The following is a 21,562-nucleotide window of genomic DNA, read 5'->3' as shown; positions in this document are numbered from 1 at the left end:
TTAGCACAAGTGATGGTGTCCACTGAGAGGATAGGTAGAGTTCAAGAACATCAACCCTGAGTGTGACTGTTCCCACTTCCCAGATACTGAGCTCAGGGATACTGTGATGTCCACAACAGACATTGTAAAGAATTGAGGAAACAGTATCATAAAAACATATTTCATCCTGACTGAGGGCAGACCTCCTGGGCACATTCAACATCAGTCTCTTCTGGATCCATTGCAACTAGAGCAGTAATCAACCACCAATCTGTGACAAGACAGAAACTGTGAGCATTGGGGTAAAGGAACATGGGCATGGTTCAGAGTTTGTGTAATACTTCTGAGTTATGGTGTTTATGAAAGCAAATGGAGGGGACATGAAGGCATGAGTTAAAGACAGAATGAAAAATCTACCAGACCTTACTAAAGTCTATGCCTGAGAAGTCACTCCCTCTTGGGAGGACCCCACACTACAGATTCTAGCACTGGTCCAGGCTGACCCAAGTGAAATAAGAGATACAAAAAGAGAAGAATGATAGCAGGAATCTTATGAGAGGATTGGGGTTTGTTTGTGTATAAAACACAGGCTGGGAATTAATTTCTGTAGATACCAATTTGTAAAATCAATGCTTTATCCCAAAGCCCAATGATGTCATTTAAGGGATCCACTTTACAAGACCTGTAATTTTCTTCACTTTGGTCCTATTGATGCCAATTTCTGAGATCTGATATTTAAATATTAATAGCGATATTGGGAATAAAGTGTTCTTGGCAGGATATCTGGGACTCCCCACTGAGAAGACCAGAATAATGTGCAGGTGGGTGAGAGGCAATATAATAGAAGAGGTTGAGGTTTTATCCTGGATAAAAATGAATACATGAAAGGGATATAATCAGGTTAGTTGCACAATATGAAGCAAAAAGAATAAAACAACATGTTATGTCAGCAGAGGTAAGGGGAAATCCTGGTCTATAAAGTGTGATCTTATCTCTGGTATAACCTTAGTTGAGCAGATCGCACCCAGAGCTGATGTGCAGATTAGTAGAAGAGTACTCATGAAGCATGTACAATCCCTGATCCATCTCCAGCACAACACATAAAACAGCTGCACTGTACACTGTACAGTGTACATGTGTGCACTGAGCCAAGTCTGAGATGCTCCTCATCTCTATCACCCTGAACATCTCTATTCAGAAGTCCTTACCACCCATTCTAGCTCAATGCTGGGCCTGGGTGCATGTGTTTGGGATAGGCAAGAATTTATAGGCTAGCCTGGGTGACTATGCGGTGGGTCTGTGTCACAAATCTATGAAGGAACAAGTGGCCTGGCTTGAGACATCTGCATTTAGGCAGCTGTAATAATTATGAAACATAAAATACTCACAGACAATATCCAAGGTGAATGTGTCTCTTGGGTGGCACTCAGTATGTTCCCAGTTTTACACTCATAGAGTCCTCTGTCAATTGTGGCATTCATCAAAGTGAGAGTCCAAGTTGCCTTCTGACAGCTTCAACCTAGCACCTTCGGTGAGGCTTGGCCATTTTTCCTCCACATATAGTTTGCATTTTGACTCTCATGGACATGCTTGAAGGCTACAATCCTTAAGACTCATGGAGTTAGAATATTAGCTTGTGATAGTGGCCTTCAGTAGCACTGCTGTGCAGACAAAGGAGAAAATGGTCCTATGATACTTGAAAAGGCCTCTTTCAAACAGTGTTGTTTTTTCTAACATTGAGCCCCAATACTTGTCATTAGAGAATGAGGCAAAATATCAATCACAGGCAGATGCAGTACGACATGATTGCTCAGAGTTGATGGGCCACCTGTCCTATGTGTAAGAACCTGTCTTTGTCATGTGTGAGCTGACATGCAGAGCTTGATGATACAGACTGAAGATCTGGAGTCAGATGCCAATTTTCTCTTTTGGACCTCACTGACCAACTGCCTGACTTTCACCAAAAAATGCTGTGTCCCTCTGTCTGTGCTGATCAAGTGCTGGGAATGCTGTGAATGTGTTGCTCTGATTGATTGATAAATAAAATGTTGATTGGCTAGTAGCCAGGCAGGAAGTATAGTGTAGACAGGATAAGGAAAGTGGAGAATTCTGGGAAGTTGAAGGCTGAGTCAGGAGACGCTGCCAGCCACCGCCATGAGGAGCAGAATGTAAAGTACTGTTAAGCCATGAGCCACATGGCAAGGTATAGATTTATAGAAATGGGTTAATTTAAGATATAAGAACTAGCTAGCAAGAAGCATGAGCCACATGTCCATACAGTTTATAAATAATATAAGCATCTCTGTTTATTTGGGTCTGAGCAGCTGTGGGATTGGCAGGTAAGAGAGATTTGTCATGACTCTGGGCCAGGCAGGACCAGAAGATAACCTTAGCTAAAGGGGTCCAAGTGAGCTTAAAGCAAAACCATTGTTTTGGCCTGTAATGTTCTGTCTTTCACAGGTAAGGACCATAAAGAGATATTTACTGAAATGTAGGTTGTTGCCCTTCTTTCTTTCTTTCTTTCTTTCTTTCTTTCTTTCTTTCTTTCTTTCTTTCTTTCTTTCTTTCTTTCTTTCTTTCTTTCCTTCCTTCCTTCCTTCCTTCCTTCCTTCCTTCTTTCTTTCTTTCTTTCTTTCTCTCTCTCTCTCTCTCTCTCTCTCTCTCTCTCTCTCTCTCTCTCTTTACATTTTTATGGTTAATTTTATTCATGTTTATCTATGAACCACAAGTACACTGATGTCCATTGTAGCCAGAAGAGACCATTGGATCTCCCAGAAATGGAATTACCAATTGCTTATGAGCTACCTTGGGCGTCCTGGGAACAGAACCTCAGTCCTCTACAAGAGCAATCATTCCTCTTAACCACTGAGCCACCACTCCATCCCTCCCAGGTGGATACTTTCAGATGCACATATTAGTTGTAGATAGTAGAGATGTACTTGGCAGAACTAGATTAGGGATTTTGGACTTTAACATTTTCCATATGAGACCATTATTTTTCATACCCAAGATCTAAGGCCAACCTGTTAAAATATTACTTCTCTAAGGAGAACAATGAGGTATGATGAGAGACAGATGTGAAAGTTCTTTGAAATAGTGACTTTCTGGACACAGAGAACCATGTATTAGATGCAGGTTCCATTGGAATGTAGGATGCAAAGCCTTTTCCTTTTCCTTTCTGGATAGTGGCAAGAACATTGCATAAAAGGCATGATTTTTCTGTCCAGCAACTGGGTTGTAGAGTTCTGGAATTTTGCACCAATTCTCCTGAAACAGGTAGTTTAGTTCTAGAGTCAAAGTTAACTGTTCACTTGTTTTAACTTCCTGGAAATTGCTGATGATCAACATTGACATCTTAGAAAAACAGCCCCTCTTTCTCCACAGAAACCTGAGAAGGTCTCCAGGGTGAATACACTGTATATATGGTTGTACACCAACAGATTGTTTGTCACCCATGGCCTGTGTGAGACATATCTACACACTGAGGTTTCTATGTCTCAGTTTTCCAATAATAGCACACATGGTGAATGAATGTTGCCATGTCAATAAGGTAACCTCAAATACGAACAAGGCCTTGACACTGGGACAGGATAGTTGAATGAGTCAGCACCATCTGCTACTATTTGCCTGTTCACTAGACTTAATCCCTAAGGACATGAAGTCATAAGGAGGACCTTTGTCCTCTGTCTCTCCTCTTGGAGACCCTGACTGTTTTGTAAAGTCTCATAAGCCTATCAGAACTATTGGCTAATGGCCTGGGCACCAGTGAAGCTTGTGTGTCTTTGCTGAGAGTCATAAGGAGATGCCCGGTTAACTATTGGTTGCCTAAGGATTCTGTGTGATTTCTTTTCACATAAGTGCTGGGAACAAAACTCAAGTCCTCTGGAGCAGCAATAATTGCTACTAAACACTGGATCATCTTTTTCTCTCCAGTAACACCAAGTGCACTAGAAAAATATTGTCACCAAACTCTCATCCACATTGGCCTCAGAAAGACTAAGAATAAACATAATCAAGAAGGTGTAAGACCTCTACCATTAAAACTTTAAATTTTCTAAGAAAAAGATTGAGGAAGGCAGAAAATAGGGAAAAATAACCCATGTTAATGGACTCATATAATTAATATTGTAAAAATAAACTATATAACCAGACAATTTTGAAGACTCAATGTAATCCCAAACCAAGCCCTCATTTCATATTTTTATACAAATAGAAAAATTCCTAAAATTTATGTGGAGCTACAAAAGCACCCAGGTGTTCAGAGCTCTCCCAAGCAAAGAGAACAATACTGGAGAAATTGTAATGATAGATTTCATTGTATTACAAAGACATAATAATAAAAATAGTATAGTATTGGCACAAAGACAAACATATAAACTAATGGAACAAAGTGAAAAACACCAAAGTGAGTAAACATAATTACATCCCTCTGATATTTGACAAAGTTGCCAAATATCCAATGGTACTAGGGAATGTGCACTGTAGAAGAATGAAATTGGTCCAATATTTATTACTTTGCACAAAATTGACTCCAAAAGGCTCATGAACCTATTGTGAAATATGAAATGCTGAAAGTGATAGAAGAAAAAATCAGCAGTGTCCCACATGATATAAGCTTAGGAAAGGCCTTTATAAACAGGACTCCATTTGCCCAGGAATTATAAAAAAATTAACAAGTGGGATATCATAGAAATAAAAGGCTTCTATACATTAAAGAAAATAATCAAGCAGCTGAAAAGAGAGCTCATACTGTGCAAGAAAATGTTTTTCAGTCATACATCTGACAGAGGATCAATATACTGAATATTTTTTTAAATAGCTCATAAAAAGATAGAAGCAAACAATCAAAGCCTGGGATTCTATCACTATTTTTATATCAGTTCTCAGGCAGTAGAGACTGGAACTTTAAATTTGAGGCCAGTCTGGTCTACATAGTGATTTCCATGACAGGTGAGGCTATATAGAATGACATTGTCTCTAAAACCAGAGAGAAAGAAAGCAATGGAAAGAAAGGGTTGGAAGAAGAGAACAACTGAGTTTTAAATGGGCTATGTATCTGAACAGAGATTCCTCAAAAGAAAAAAAAATGAGTAAGGCCTATTTCTAGAAGTGTTCATCATCCTTAGCAATTAGGGAAATATACATTAAAACTACATTGAGATTTCACATCACCCCTATAAGAACAGCTAAAAGCCTACAACAAATGTTAATTGAATCCTTTATTCACTGTTGATGGGATCCAAACTGGTGTAATCACTTTAGAAATCAGTGTGAAGAACTCTCACAAAAGCAAGCAATCAAGCAAGCAAGCAAACAAACAAACAAACAAAAAAAACAAATTTACCACAAAACCAAACTATACCACTTCTGGCATTTGATCAAAGGGCTTGACATCCAACTCCACAGATATATGCTCAGCCATGTTCATTGCTACTGTATACACAATAGCTAGAAATTGTAAGCAACTTAAATGGCCTTCAAGTGATGAATAGTTTACAAAAATGTGGTTATACACAATGAAAAAATATTCTGAGTTTTGATTCTGTGCTTTATGTCACCTGCTTGAGAACACTGCTTGTGTCTGTGGCTACAAGCAGAATGGACACCAGGCTCAAATGCTGGAAAGTGGAATGATACTTGGGCAGAAGTGCATTGCAGGGTTAGTCATCTTAACACTGTGACTCCAAGAACTGTTGAATGAGTCTAGGGAGATTTTTGTAATATTTCCTGGTAATTCCTAGTCCAGAGACATAAATATTATGCATCTAGAGAATGGGCAGACTCAGGAGAAGCTGATTGCCCCCAAAATATCAAATGAAAGGCTTGTCATTTTCTCTTGAGCTCAAGGCAGATGTCAGACCAGGTGATGCTTTTGGGTGCCAAGGGTGCTCTAGTGATAGGATGATAATGGCTTTGCATATGAGTAAGAATATGATTAATTATAATCTAAATAGGTATGTTTTGTGCTCTCAACTAAAGACTCTGTGACCTAGTTGTTCTTCTGCTGTTGTGTAAACACTCTGAAATCAGCAATTTAGGGAGCAGATGATTTACTTGTCTGACATATTAAGGTAAAATCAATCACTGAGTGAAGTCAGGCTAGAAATTGAAGGCAGGAACAGAGGCGAAAAGTTGCTTGCTATCTCTCAGTCTCTGTCTGTATATATGTCTCTGTCTCTCTATCTGTCTTCCCCCTGGCTCAAGCTTAACTAGCTTACTTAAACAACCCAGGACCACCTACATAGCAATGACACTGCCCATAGCTGCCTTGGACCACTTTCATCCATTTAGGACAATCAAGAAATCATTGATAGACAATTCTGCAGACTGAGCTGATTCATAAAATGACTCAGTTGAGACATGGTCCCCACAATGGTCACTTTATGCTGTGTCAGTTTGACATTTATTGCTAACTAGGACAGGAAGCTCCCTGTTCTCCAAGGGGGCGCTCATTATTGCAGTTTGTGATCTTTAAAGGTGCTCATGATCATAGCCTTACACAACTGGACATTCAGCAGTCTACTCATTAGAGCACCCTTGGCACCCAAAAGCATCACCTGTACTCCAGGCCATGGAGATGTTCATTGTACAGACCTTCAACCAGAATGGAGTTGAGATCCTTTGGGGTTGGTGTGATGATTTTTCTCTGGCCCACCAATACCACTAACCTAACACTGTGTTTCTCTTGTCATGTGAAGTTGTTTCTTGACCCATTTTTAGTTTCATTCCACATGGTATTACTCTTCTCTTCAACATCATTTATGTTCTGTGTGCTCTGGCCCACCCACAGGTCTTTGTCATCCCCAACTTGCACATCTATTGTCTGAAGACATCAGAATTCAGAATGTGAACTTGCTTGTTCATTCCTGATGTTTTAATTTTTTTAAACATTTCCACATTTTTCCCCACCATGCTTATTAATTGCCTGGACTTCTCCCGGTGTGTTCTCCAGGAAGCCAGGAAACAGAACTTCTGCTATACTGGCTCCCTTCTACTGATGTAACATCTTCTAGGAGGCATATATAGTAGTTTAAACATCATGGGGGCTTTGCTTTTGTTTTCTTTTTTTTCTTTCTATTTTTGTTTGTTTCTTTGGTTGGTATGTTTTTTTTTTTTTTTTTTTATTTCCAGAATACAAAACTCAGGAAAGAATGTTGACTACTCCAAATTCAAGTTGTCAGTAAGGCTCTGTTCCACAGATTATGAGAGAAACCATTTCCTTACTTCCAGCTTTTAGAAGTTGCAAGACATTTTTCATCAATAAAAGATTTTTCTAGGAGGAGGAAAGATTGCAGGAGACAGAGAGGATTACTATATGGAAACAGTGTCTTCAGCTGGACATTCAGAGCCAGGACTCAGCTCAAAGACATCATACCATAAGGTTCACTTCCCTATTCCTCTGCTCCTGAACACAGGAACCCTCTAATGTTGATCAATAAAATATTTTCACCCTTCAGGAGAATCAATTAAATAGCATCATCAGATCAATGTGAATGTATATTACGCTGACTAATAACAGACTTGACAGGTAGTCTTCACTTGCAAAGTAGAACAGGTTACCCTGTGAGACAGGAGCAGATTTGGGTGGAGAGCTCTCAGCTGCTGTTCAACATCTGTGAGTAGTTTTCTCCTTTCATGTGAGAAAAAAGTCGTGAGCATGTTTCAAAACCCTGGTGTTCCCTCTTTATAGGGGCTGTTATAAAAATTAATGAAAGGGACATGAGTTTGTGACAGGGGCTGTTATAAAAATTAATGAAAGGGACATGAGTTTGTGACAAAAAGAAATCAACTTGCCGTTAAAGATACTTAACCTCCAGGAAAGTCTTTCCTACTTCATGAGACTGCCCAGGGTTGAGAAATAGTATACTCATGATCCAGGCTAGATGGACAATAGGACAGAAAAGCAGGAAAGCAATAATGGGGAGAATCAGGGTAAAATTTCAAGTTGGAAATATTAGGATTTGCTGGTACAGAAGGATACAGGCTAGGAACTTACTTCTGTGTCTTTTTGAAAACCAAAGTATTTCACATCAAAGCTTGGTGCTGACAGTTCTGGGTTCCAAAAGAAAGACTGTGATTTTCTTGACTATGGTCCCAGTGAGACCAGTAGCATAGCTTTGTATAAGATCTGGTTATTAGAAGTAACATTGAGGATAAGATGTTTCAGGGATTCTGGCTGAGATTCCCTATTGGCAGGGCAAGATTTGGGGCAGATTGATTAGACACTCACAGAAATTGCTCCTTATGGTAATTTGAATGAGAACTCCTCATTGTAGTCTCAGGAACATAAACTCTTGATCCCCAGTTCATGGTGCTGATAGGTGAGGTTTATGAGTCATGACCTCTGTAGTAAGATCGTCACTTGGGCAAGCCTTGAGACTAAAAGTGCTGAGCCATTTTCTAGTTCATTCTCTCTGATTTGTGCTTGCAGTTCAAGAAGGAAGTTCAACTTCCTGATCTCACCACAGTGCCTCCAGCAGGCTGAAGTGTTTGTCTAACATATTTTCTTCATATATTGGCTTGGCCATAGAGTTTTGTTACAGCAGCAGATATAAGCCTAAAACATACCTGAGTAAATATTCTAGGAGGCAGAACAGTTATGGCATAAACAGAACAAATCCAAATGTAGAATCACCAGAGCAAAAGGCAAGTTCCTGCCTTTAGAGAGCAGCAGTATCTCTGAGAACTATGTCAACGTCCACAAATATCACCTAATTGAGACTGGAAGTGTATTGAAGTAGGCAGGAGCTTCTAAGACAACCACAAAATCCCTGGATTCCAAGACCAGTGCATCATGCATACTGAAAATCCTTAACTACACTCACACGTGTTAAGTAACCCTGTTTCTGAGATGTCACATTTCTCCATCACAAGTGGAGAAACCCTGAGTGTTGCCACACAGGAGAAGTCCCCCTATGTCATACTTGGCTCCTGAATGGACCTGGATGGATGTGCATGAGTGAGCACAGGATAACATGGCCAACCTAGGTGTTGGAGGTATTGGTGTAGGTGGTTTTATGTCACAAAACCAAAAGGAACTGAGGAGTCTGTCTCTAGCCCTGTGTAATTACACTTTTTTATCCATAGTGGAACAAAAATTATTCACAGTTAATATTTATGTTCACTGGAACACATTTTGTTGCACTCACTGGGTCCCAGGTAATACACTCACAGCTTCCTGAATCAGTCCTAAGGAAACTGAGAAAATCGATAGTCCTGTTGGTCTCAGACAATCTCAGTCTGACACCTTCCAAGAGGCCACTTATCTATCACAACCTAGGTTATATCCTGAGACTCAGGGTAACACATTAATTATATAAAGTTGTTACTTATGATTGTGTGTAACAGAGCTGTTCAGCCAACAGTAACAGAGCTGTACAGCCAAAAGAGAGGAAATTGGCCTGTGTGGGAACTCTCATACTTAAAAAGAGTATCATTTGGCTAGTTTTGGCCTCTCACCAGAGATGGTGGGGCCTCTTGTGCCTTGAAGGAGAAATAGACTTTGTGACATGTGAGCATGAGAAACAGAGCATGCACCACAAAGTGCTGTGTCCTTTAAGATGCGCTGACTTCCACGGGTCAGTATTCTCCAACTATTTGCTGCCTAAGGCTGTCCCATAGATAGGTGGTGATAAGCATTCTCATGTTGCTTCCATGAGTATACTCACAAACTGTCCTCAGGACTTGATGTATGAACAGAAACTTCAACCACGAGACTGGGGGCAGGCCTACTTTTCAGTGGTCCAGCTGGACCACAACATGAGCCATTCTGCTCACATGGTTCATGGTGACTGACATTAGCCACTGGTTACCTAAGGATGAAGCATGAATCTTGGTATGATCTAGGATTATGAAGGATTAGCCAGGCTTTCAACAAACTACCTTTTCCATGAATTTTAATGTTGCTTCTCTCACATGTGTGGATCACATAGAAAGCTTTTGTGAGGTTCAGATGGATAGTGACAATATGACATAGAATATAGGAACAATAACTTGCTGCAACTGGACTGATGGACCTGGTATGTTCAACATGAAGTCGGTTATGTTGTGTCTCAAAACAGAAGCTGGAGACACCTGGGGAAACTCAAGTAATTGCATCCTTCAGCTTGGCCTGTGGATATGTATGGGGATTATTTATTTGTTATAGTTTGGTGTGTGAGCATGCAGAGCACTGTGGAAATTGCCATTCCTAGGCAGGTTATCTTAGGGTATACAAGAAGAAGGTGAAAGTAACTAAGCAAATCATGGAGCGTTTGCTAGGAAGCATCAGTCTTCCATGGTCTCTACTTGACTTCCTGTTGGTTAGAATAATGATACAAATATTAGCTTATAAAATCAATGGATCAAAAGTTTGTTCTTCAAAGAGATCAAAAATTTTGATAAGCTTTAATTAAATTAACATTGCTTTAAAGTGATTACCATTATTAATACTAGAAATGAAATTTAACACCTTACACTCCATTTTCAGAATTCTAAGAATTTCATGAGTACTCAAAGTTACTCGCTAACTGTTGAGTAACCCAGATGAAAAAGACACTTTCCAAGAAGCCCAAAACCTACAGACATAGAAGCATGAAGAAACAAAACTGATGCCATTTGACAAAAATGAACAATCTTTTTATTTTGTTTAGTCTTTCATAACAGGGTTTCTCTGTGTAGCCCTAGATAACCTAGAACACCCTTTGTGGACCAGGCTGGCCACAAACTGACAGAACTCTGCATTTTATTGCCTCCTAAGTACTGGAATTAAAGGTAAGCACTACCTCTACCCAGCTAAAATGAAGAGCTGTTAAGGATAAAAAAATGGCAATTAGGAATAGAAAATTAGGCCAGTACAGTAGGAGCACACATGAAAACCCAGAGCCAACTCTGTACTCAGTGGCAACACTGAGAAATTTCCTCTAAGATGTGGATCAACACAAGTATGTTGCTGTGGCCACTTCTTTGGTGTTGCCTTAGGAGTCCTAGACAGAACAATTAGGCAAAATGAAAAAGGGAAAGATGGCCAATCAATTGGTTGTAAAATATGTCTGCAGATAACACGAACTTATTTGCAGACAATCCTAAAGATTCTGCAGAAGTTTCTGTAGAGAAAACTGGTGAGAAAATACAGCCACTTGAGCTGCTTCTGTAAACTAATATTGACCACAATTAAATGTCCTGTTTTCTCACAGGTATAGAGAAAAAAATAGGTATGGTTATACAGGGCTCAAGGGAATGGGGCAGATTTAATAATGCTTTGGAAATGGTGAGGGCCACATGACTATATCGATGTGTTTATGCCACTTATTTTCTCTCATCAAAATGGCCAAAGTGGGAAATTCATTGGTCACAATAGTTAACAGAAAAGGAATCTTGTGTGATAGCATAAAAAACAGTCCAGGTCAGCATTTTGCTATTGTTTTTAACAAAAGTGCACCAAACAAACTGTGGATCAAAACTAAGAAGCAGTTACATCCACAGGGAAAGAGGGCAGTTCATTCTCCCATCACTCTTCCTCACTTCTCGTGGATGATTGTTATCTAGGTAGCATTGATGTTATGTGAATCAGTTTTATATGAAATATATGTGGGTATGTGAGAGGATGCATTCAACTCCATACAAATACTGCCTAATGGTAACAGGGGACTCAGAACATCCAGAAGTTTTAGGCCTCATGAAATTAATTTCCATGGATTCTATGAATTGGCTATATATTTGATCCAAACCTAAGCTAATAACTTCTTTGCAAGTTTGTTTACTACATAGATGTCTTCTTTTCTACTTTAGAATTGGAGTCACTATATCCTGGCCTTTTCTTGTACATGGCTTTACCTGAGGATTACAGGCATGACCCACCATGCTAGCTGTACATGAGTGGTGACTGATCATATTCACCACATAACTGTTCTCCTTGTTGTATCCAATCAATAAAAAATGTCCCCTTACCTGGTACCTTTAAGCACCAGCCAGATGGGCACTACCAGATTGAGCATATATAGCATGGGGTAGAGAGGGGGCGGGGGAAGAGGCTGAATGGTTCAGGACCTGTGCACACAGGCATATCTGAAGAGATGAAACAGCTAGGGAGCAGGCTGAGATGTTGAGGGGGCTGATCCCTTGACCAGCAGCCACACAAAGGAAAGCAAGCCCTACACCTTGTCTGGGCAGCACAATCACAGATGACCCTGTTGAGGAGAGAACCGATGAGATTGTGAGCATGGGAGACCTAGTCTCACCTCTCATTTCCCATGGGGCCACATGAGCTGGGGAGATTTACCCATCCCCTGCCCCTACCCATCAATGCCTAAGGCAGGTGGGAAAGGTGACCCTTAGGTCATGAGAATGAGAGAATTGTCCCGGCTACCCACAAGCTGCAACACTTGGGAGAACAGGCCCTGAACCTCACCAAAGAAGCACAATAGAGACAACCCTGTTAGTGCAGGTGTGGATGAGCAAGCCCCAAAGTATTGAGCAGTGGAAAGCCATCTCTATCACCCATCTATCCTCTAAGGGCATGAGAAGGGGAGAATTGCCCTCCTTCCTTCCTGCCTATCAATGCCTGAAGCAGATGTGACAACTGGCCCTAAGGTCACAAGAGTGGGAGAGATGTCCCTGACCCCTACCATCTGGAACACTTTGGAGATCCATCCCTGCATACCACCTGCGGAAAAAAATGGAGCCAACCTGCAGGAGGCCATAGGAATGTATTTACAACACCGACAACTAGTGTTTAACAAGTGGACCCACAAGATGAATGATTCCCTGTCGGAGGTCCCACTTGGTAAAGCCATTGGGTTACTGACTGTGAATGATTGGATTTTTCTGTCCATAACTATTCCTGTTTTCACTGGTATGCCTCCATAACATGAACAGCTTTGGTATCTTCCACAGCCCCTTGGTTGTGTGCTTTTCACTTTTGGGGCACACATTTAGCTGTGGCTGGTCAGGAAGATGATTTCTGTTTAAGCTGTATAATTCTGATGAACAGAAATAATATCAGAATATTCTTCTTTACTAACACAGCAAAGTAACAGTATTCTCAATCTCAAAGACAGCTGATTTTAGAGTTCAAAATGAATTCAAAACCAACTAAACTTCCTCTGTACAAAATACACAAAGACTAATTCCCAGGTGTTGTTTATTGCTAAATCAAGGCCAGACTGTTTACACTGAAATATAGATCTCTGCGGTAGTTCTCTTTCTGCACGTACACTAACCTCTCAGGGCTCAGAATGTTGGTTGCTATCTGGGATCCTTTATCAACTTACAGCTGTATACTAAGGTATGTGACATTACTAGCCTAAGAGAAACTACGTGACTTATCTTGTGTTATGAGTATGGGAATGGGCCCTAAATGTAACATAACTATCCAGAGTTTGGCTGTGATTGAGCAACAGTGGTGTGGATCTGTGTAGAAAGACAGCTGTGTAGAGCTATGTAAGAGCAGTTGCTGAATGTGAGTGAAGTGTGTGTATGTGTGTGTGTGTGTGTGTGTGTGCGCGCACACACACACACTGAGAGATGAAGAAACATGAGAGAACTGTGAGAAAGTCAGTGAGTGAAAAAGTGAGTGAGTAAATAGTGAGTGAACAATGTAGAACTATGTGTGTGTGAGTGAGTGAGAGAGAGAAAGAGAGCTGTATAAAAGAGTAGCTGCTATAGAGGCGCTGAGCCTAAGAACTGTGTAAAGTGCTATGTCATCAGAGAACTATGTAAATGAGGTAGTTAGCTGTGTCTGTGTGGAGATTTGTAACTGTGTGGAGACAAGAAAGATGCAGCTGTATAGAAAAAAGGTAGAGAAGAGAAATGTCTGCAAAAGAAAGATGTGCAGCCATGAGAAAAGATGTATGTAAAGAATGTAGCTGTGAGAAGATGGAGAGGATGTCAAGGAAGATTATGTAAGCAGAATGAAGAGAGGTTACCATCAGGAAAGCATGTGCTTGTTCCTTTTTTTCTTAGGTTACCAGCAGAAAACAAACGTGTTGCCTTATTTTTCCCTCAGATAGCAAAGTCCATGTGAAAAGATGTATGTATGTAAAGATATGTCGCTGTAGGCAGCAGTGTGGAGATATGCAGCTGTGGATTCAGAAAGAGTCAGAGACCATTTTTAAGATGAAGTAAAAGAGAAAGTTACCATCAGAAAGCATGTGTGTTTCTTTATTTTTAAAGTCAGATAGATAGAAACTTATTTCTAAATACCCTCAGATAAGAAAGTTTTCTTAACTCCTGGCTACTCTGAGGCATGCTTTTTATTTGCCCTGGATCACATCATAGGAGCTAGCCTAGCATGCTCTCCATTACCCATACTGTTGGGTGAAGCCTGGTTGAGCCTTCCCAGAATTTGTAAGTGTGGGAGAGAGCTGTTTCCACTAGTTTTTGTAATGTGGTGGTGTGGGAAGGTGATAGATGCCCCCTTACTCTTTGCCCCTTTCTGTCTGTAACAAATGAGAGAGCTGACCCACCTCCTTTCCAGCTGCAGCACTCAGGAAACAGACCTTGTCTCTCATGTATGTGGCACAGCAGTGCCACCCAGTGGCTATTGTGATACAGTCCTGATGTTATGAGCAGAGGAGAGCTGTCCCCATTACTCACCAGACATGTGGTAGCTTGGGTGGAGAAGAGATGCCCTCCCCCTGCCTCTCATTCATCAACTACTGAGACAGGTGGAAGAGAGGCTCTGGGGTTATAAGAGTGAGCAGGATGGCTGTCTCTACCCATCACCAGAGGCAGAATGTGGAAAAGTGCCCCTGTGCCTCACCTGGGAAACACAATAGCTGGCCCTAATGGTATAGGCATGGAAGAGAAAAGGCCCTGAGAGTGTGAAAGCAGGATAATCAGCCCCACCTCTCTGTCATTACTGCAAGAGGTGAATTGCCTGGGACACTGATGGAGAGCTCAGTCTGGTGGTAAGGACAGGGGAGGTCTGGCTGGCAATGAACCCTACAGCTGTGCAGGTTCAGAACCAGGGTTATGACTTGGCCTGTCCCAACATCTATCCCATTTATAATCTACTGGAGTGTGTAAAGGGACCTGACAACAGACCAAAATCTGTAGGATCTCCACAATACAGATCAACAAGAGTGTATCCAAGAAGAATCCTAGTGAGGACCTAGCATTAATAATGTAGCAGAAATCAAAGGCCTTGAACCAGACCTATGATTCTTTGCAATGAACAATTGCAAGTAAAGGTATATAGACGAAGGGGATTACTTCATGACTCCCTATGTCACACTGCAACTTCCATGATGACCTTTTTTCCCTCTTTAAAATTTTTCTCTTTATTTTTTTTTTAATTTTGGTGGGGGTTGTAGATGCGAAGAGATAGGGAAACCCATGTGATCAAAATGCATGATGTGAATATGCACAGAATAAATAAAGAGAAAGAAACCAAAAATGAGGTACAAAAAATAGAAATCCCATCATTCTGCTTTAGAGTGAGATAAGCGAGGTCACTCATTCATGAGGGCCAGCCTGGCTAGGAGACTGGTGTTTGATCTGACTGGGTTGGAGATCACACCAGCATCCTCCTTCCTAACAGGATCTATCTGAGTCAGCACTTTTCCAGGGACAGTGTCATCCTTTCTGAGCTGCAGGCTCCAGTTATGGAAGATCCATAAGGTGGAGATTCCAGCATCAAGGGAGAGGCAAGTAAAACAACAGAGTTCCATACTGTAACTTGGATAAATGGCTGTGTCACAGGCTCTGCAAAGAAGGAAGGGAGGGCAATTGTGACAATAGTCCTTCAGGTATCTCAACCAGTCCTGCTGTAGTCAACAGACACTTAATGGAGCTTCCAGAGTAGAGATATCAGGGTTGTAACAGCAGAGATATTTCTTGTGGTTCAGATATGAAACCCATGACATGTGTGACCCTGACTCAGCTACTCTTTCCTGGCTCTCTATTTTCCTTCACTAGTTCAAACATTGTGTGATCATCATTGTGTTCCAGAGTTAAGCTTCAATATGACAATGACCTGCTGTTGAAATGGGGCAGCTGCTCAAGTCAGCAGCATCTGTTACTATATACCTGCAGAGGCATATTCTCTAGGTAGACCCCTGAGGTAAAGCAGCTGCCTGGAATAGCTTTTTCCTTTGTCCTTCCCCTTGGGTGCTCTGCACTTCCTGTGAATTCTCATGCCTATCAGAAAAGTTGGCTTATGTCCACTGAGTAAGCTCAGAATATTTTCGAATGTGGTTACTGTACTCTGTATAGTTTCACTTCAGTTAAGAATAGTTAACCCAGCCAGACAATGGTGGCACATTGCTTTTCATCACATAACTTCAGAGGCAGAGGTAGGCGATGTTGTGTGTTCAAGGCAAGCCTGGTCTAGAGAGTGAGTTCCAGGACAGGCTCCAAAGCTACAGAGAAACCCTATCTAGAAGAAAAAAAAACTAAACAAAAAGGAATGGTTAACCCACCCATCCTCCCAGCCATTATAGCCAGAGTTGCAGGTCTGCTGGCAAGACTCCTGTATGCAGGCCTGACTACCAGCACAGACCCACTATGTTTCCCAAATGCACCCATTACCCCCCCCCCAGAGACCACAGCAGCTCCCTGAGAAACAAACACTGCTAGTGCTAATTGGACCAGGAGTGGCTCCCTGAGACAGAAACACTGTTTGCCCTGATTGGTGAAAGAAATGGGTAGGCACCAGTGCAAGAATATTTTCAACAACAACATAATGACCATTATGGCATCAACAGCACCTAGTGGTTCTGCCTCAGCAAGACCTGAATACCTCAATGTAGAAGAAGCAGAAAAAAATGACCTTAAAAATGACTTTACTAATATGAAATAGACCTTTCAAGAGGAAATGAAAAATGCTCTTAAAGAAATCAAGGAAAAGACAAACAAAAAAATTGAAAGAAACCAATAAGTCCCTTAAAGAAAGTGAAGAAAAAATAATCAAACATGTGAAGGAAACAGCTCATTACTTGAAAATTGAAATAGAGGCAAGAAAGAAGACACAATTTGAGGGAATACTTGAAATGAAAAATCTGAGTAAAGGAACAGGAACCATAGATGACAGCATAACCAACAAAATGCAAGAGATGGAAGAAAGAATCTAGGGGAATTGAAGGTACAATAGTGGAAATAAATAAGTTGGTCAAAGAAAACATTTAAGTCAATGAAGCCATAACACAAAACAGCCAGAAAATCTGTGACACTATGAAAAGAACAAACCCAAGATTAATAAGGATAATAGAAGGAGAAGAATAACAGCTCAAAAGCACAGAAAATATATTCAACAAAGTCATAGAAGAAAACTTTCCCAACCTAAAAAAGGAAATGCCTATGAAGATACAAGAAGCTTACAGAATTCCAAATAGATTGGACCATAAAAGTCCCCCCCCACATAATAATCAAAACATTAAACATACAGAATGAAGAGGGAATATTAAGAGCTGCAAAGGAAAAAGGCCAGGTAACTTATAAAGGCAGACCCATCAGAATAACACCCAACATCTCAATGGAAACTCTGAAAGTCAGAAATCCTAGACAGATGTTATGCACATGCTAAGGGACCATGGATGTCAGCCCTGACCATTATACCCAGAAAAAAAATCTCACTCATCATAGATGGAGTAAAGAAGATATTCTGCAACAAAACAAAATTTAGATAATACCTAACACAAATTCAGTCTTCCTGAAAGCACTAAAAATGAAAAATCCAACGTAAGGAATTTAGATGCATGAAGAAAAACACAGATAATTGTACACCAAGAAATACCATAGAAGAGAAACACACACACACACACACACACACACACACACAACCACTAAAAGTAGCAGAAATAAACAATCACTGGTCATTAATATCCCTTAATATCAATAGACTCAATTTGCCTATAAAAAGACACAGGCTAACAAAATGGATATGAAAACAGGATTTATCCTTCTGATGCATGCAAAAATCACACCTCAACTTCAAAGACAGTCACTACTTCAGAGTAAAGGGTTAATAAAAGACTTTCCAACCAATTGGACTTAAGAAGCAGGTTGGTGTTGCTGTCTTAATATATAACAAAATAGACTTCAAACTAATCAAAAGAGATTGAGAAAGAAATTACATATTCATCACAGGAAAAATCAAGATGAAGTCTCAACTCTGAACATTTATGCCCCAAATACAAGACTACCCATGTATTTAAAAAAAATAAGAAAGCTTAAATCACATATCAAACCACATGCAGTAATAGTAGGAAACTTCAACACCCCACTCTCAACGATGGACGGCTATGCCAGACAGAGACTAAAGAGAGAAATAGAGGAAATACCAGATGTTATGATGCAAAAGGACCTAAGAGATATCTACTCAACATTTCACCCAAATGAAAAGAATATACCTTCTCTCAGCACCCCATGGAACTTTCTCTAAAACTGACCATATGCTCAGTCACAAAGTAAATCTCAGTAGATTAAAAAAAAATTGAACAACCTCCTGTATTTTATCAGATCACAATGGCTTAAACTAGGAATTCAACAACAACACAAATATGAGAATGCCTACAAACTCATGGAAACCAAATAATGCTCAACTGAATCACCAATGGGTCAAGGAAGAAATAAAGAAAGAAATTACAGATGTAGAGAAAGGGGGATGGCTAAAGAAACCTACCCTGACCCTGGAGAGCAGAACTAGGGAAAGATGTCTCAGATAAAGCCAGTGAAAGAAACACAGTTTGGTTCAAATCAGAGCTATTTCTGCTCCTGGCCATCTGACTTGTAAAACCAACTAATCACAAAGCAGGAAGGTAGCACCCTGGTTCTGGGGCCCAGCACCAGGGAAAGAAACACAGCCTGGGTTTGGGACCTGTGCCAGAGAAATGAACACTTTATCCCCATACCCAGAACCAAGGAAACATGCCCTGACTCTGAAACTAAAGCTTCTATAGGACTGGACTAGGCCCTCTCCATAAGCAAGACAGTTGTGTAGCTTAACCTGATTTAAGGGGTCTCTGGCAGTGGGATCAGAATCATTCCCTGGTGCATGTGCAAGCTTTTGGTATCCCAGTGCCTATGGCTAGACACCTCACAGTGCCTTGGTTCAGGGAGAGGGGCTTGGACCTGCCTCAACTAAAGATACCAGGATCTGCTGACTCCCCATAAGAGGTCTTGCTTTGGAGGAGGTGGGGATGATGCAGGGGTAAGGGGGTGAATACTGGGGCTGAGAGGAGTGAGGAGAGGGGGATCTATGGTTGGTATGTTAAATTAATAGAAAATTTCTTAATAAAAAACTCCATAGTTCTGTTATCTAGACTCTCCCTGAGTCCCAAGTTTCTTAGGGCTGTATTTATAGTGATATCCAGACAATCTGGGAAAGTTCTGATCCTTTGCTGAGTTACCCCAACATACATCGTGCTCTCAGCAGGGTGAATTCCGATAAAAGATTCCAATTCCCAACATGTAGAGGGTGGCTCACCATAACTCCAACTCTAGGGAACCAATGCTTCTCCTGAACTCTGCATCCATTGCATGAAAGTGGTATACAGACATAAATGCAGGCAAAACACTCATGGATGTCAACAGATCTTGTAAAATTCTTTTAAAAATAAATCAAAACTATGGCCAGAGATTAAAGAGAGAAATCTTGGTCCTTTTACATTTCATGGAACACTGGGCCTATGTCCTAAGCAGACATGTTTATCCCTTAGCTTCAGTGTGAGTGTCTGGGTGGTTCTACAGAATTTGGTGGAGAGAAGCCATGTGACATGGCATCTTTTCAGTTAGTGCTCCTGAACAAGTCATTCACCCTGTGTGGAATGGTGTTCTCAGGTTTATGAATGGTCAAGCCAAGTGCTTTCAGGTCTGCTCACAACTAAGAGCATTTTGTGAGTGGGGGATGCATTCTCTGTTTGCTATCTCTAGAATCCCTGGGCAATCCCTTTCTCATTTTATTTTTGTAATATTTATTTTATTTTATATATGCATATAGTTCTGTACAAACTGTGTGGAGGAGTCTTCTGGCACCAACGGATATTGTGAAGTCCTCTGGAGCTGGAGTTACAGAAAGTTGGTGGTGAAGCCATCTAATACTGCCACTGGGAATGGAACTCAGGTCCTCTGGAGCGGGTATACTTAACCACTGAGCCATGTCCCCAGCCCTCCTTTCTCATTTTATTGCTCTGTTCATAGGAAAATCCTACTGTAGAGTTATGGAAGTTAGAAGGCATGATGGAGTTGGGACTATCTCTGAACTGTGTGAGACATGTAGATTGACTCAAAATGTCAGGCTTAGAAGCAAGTGCCTTCACCCACTCAGATATTTCTTTGGCCCACCCTGGTTGGATTCACCATGGAGAATCACCCTATAATAACTGTAAACTTCAGTCTTCAAAATAAAATGGTCAATGGTGACTAAGTTTCCCTCCTTTTAATATTTACTGGTCACCATGAGCTTCGTGCTGCTGAGATGTTGTGCCTCTCTGTCCTCTCTCTGTGCTCTGCAAGCACAAACTCTGAGTCCTACTCAAACTCTTATTTTAGGAAATTTGTTATTCTCTGAGTTCCCCTCCTCTTATCCACTGCCAATGCCTGGTCACTTCACCTTTGTCTTAGAACACAGGTCTGCAGCTTTAGGCCAGTTATCCACAGCGTAAGTTAGGGTTTTATTGTTGTTAAAAGACATCAAGGCGGGAGGCAGAGGCAGGCGGATCTCTGTGAGTTCGAGGCCAGCCTGGGCTACCAAGTGAGCTCCAGGAAAGGCGCAAAGCTACACAAGAGAAACCCTGTCTCGAAAAAACCAAAAAAAAAAAAAAAAAAAAAAAAAGACATCAAGGCAGCCGGGCGTTGGTGGCGCACGCCTTTAATCCCAGCACTCGGGAAGCAGAGCCAGGCGGATCTCTGTGAGTTCGAGGCCAGCCTGGGCTACCAAGTGAGCTCCAGGAAAGGCGCAAAGCTACACAGAGAAACCCTGTCTCGAAAAACCAAAAAAAAAAAAAAAAGACATCAAGGCCATGGCCTCCTCAGGCAGCAGAAAGTGACTGTGTGCCACACTGGGAGTACTTTGACCACATGAGACTTCAAAGCTTACCTCCACAGTGACAAACTTCCTCCAACCATGCCACATCTACACAAACAAGGCCTAGGAAGTTCTACTAGTACAACTCCCTATGGTCCAAGCATTCAAAACTATCATTCTATGGGGGACATTCCTAGGCATACCACCAAGCATCCATTATTCAGTACATTTGGATTAGTTTTGAATTTATTTGGTGGCCAATATCCGTGAAAAAAAAGCATCTTTATTGTAGGGCTAGAGCTCAACTTGTCCGTGGGAATAAGGGTGTGTATTTAGAATGAACCTATAAATTAAGCTAGTTTAGGAAATGGCCATTATAGGTTCTCCTCTAGAATCTATAATATCACTATCCATGTAAAGTTAATTGCATTACAGTATCAGACATGATTTCAATCCTTTTTAGCAGCCTGAAGTCCAAATACACAGTTTTTGGTTTCCTCCAAAATTAATTGCCACTCTTGCATATTTAGGGATATCTTGCCATGTTGTTAATTTCTGTAGTTTGTAGGAATCACATCTGGGTAGAAGAATTGATTGTTTTTCTCTGTTGTGAGTTTACATAGAAGCATCAATTACTAT

General features: G+C 40.9%; 1 protein-coding gene across 1 annotated transcript in view; it reads right to left on the bottom strand.

Moving 5' to 3' along the window:
* LOC143272904 (pregnancy-specific glycoprotein 22-like) overlaps window positions 1-21,562 on the bottom strand; it is a 196,679-nt gene that overhangs the window by 36,742 nt on the left and 138,375 nt on the right. The gene's annotated exons all lie outside the window — the stretch shown is intronic.

The sequence above is a fragment of the Peromyscus maniculatus genome, chromosome 1 (assembly GCF_049852395.1).
Source record: "Peromyscus maniculatus bairdii isolate BWxNUB_F1_BW_parent chromosome 1, HU_Pman_BW_mat_3.1, whole genome shotgun sequence".
Taxonomy (NCBI): Eukaryota; Metazoa; Chordata; class Mammalia; order Rodentia; family Cricetidae; genus Peromyscus; species Peromyscus maniculatus.
Note: the sequence above shows the minus strand (reverse complement) of the source record. Positions and strands in the feature narration are given on the sequence as shown.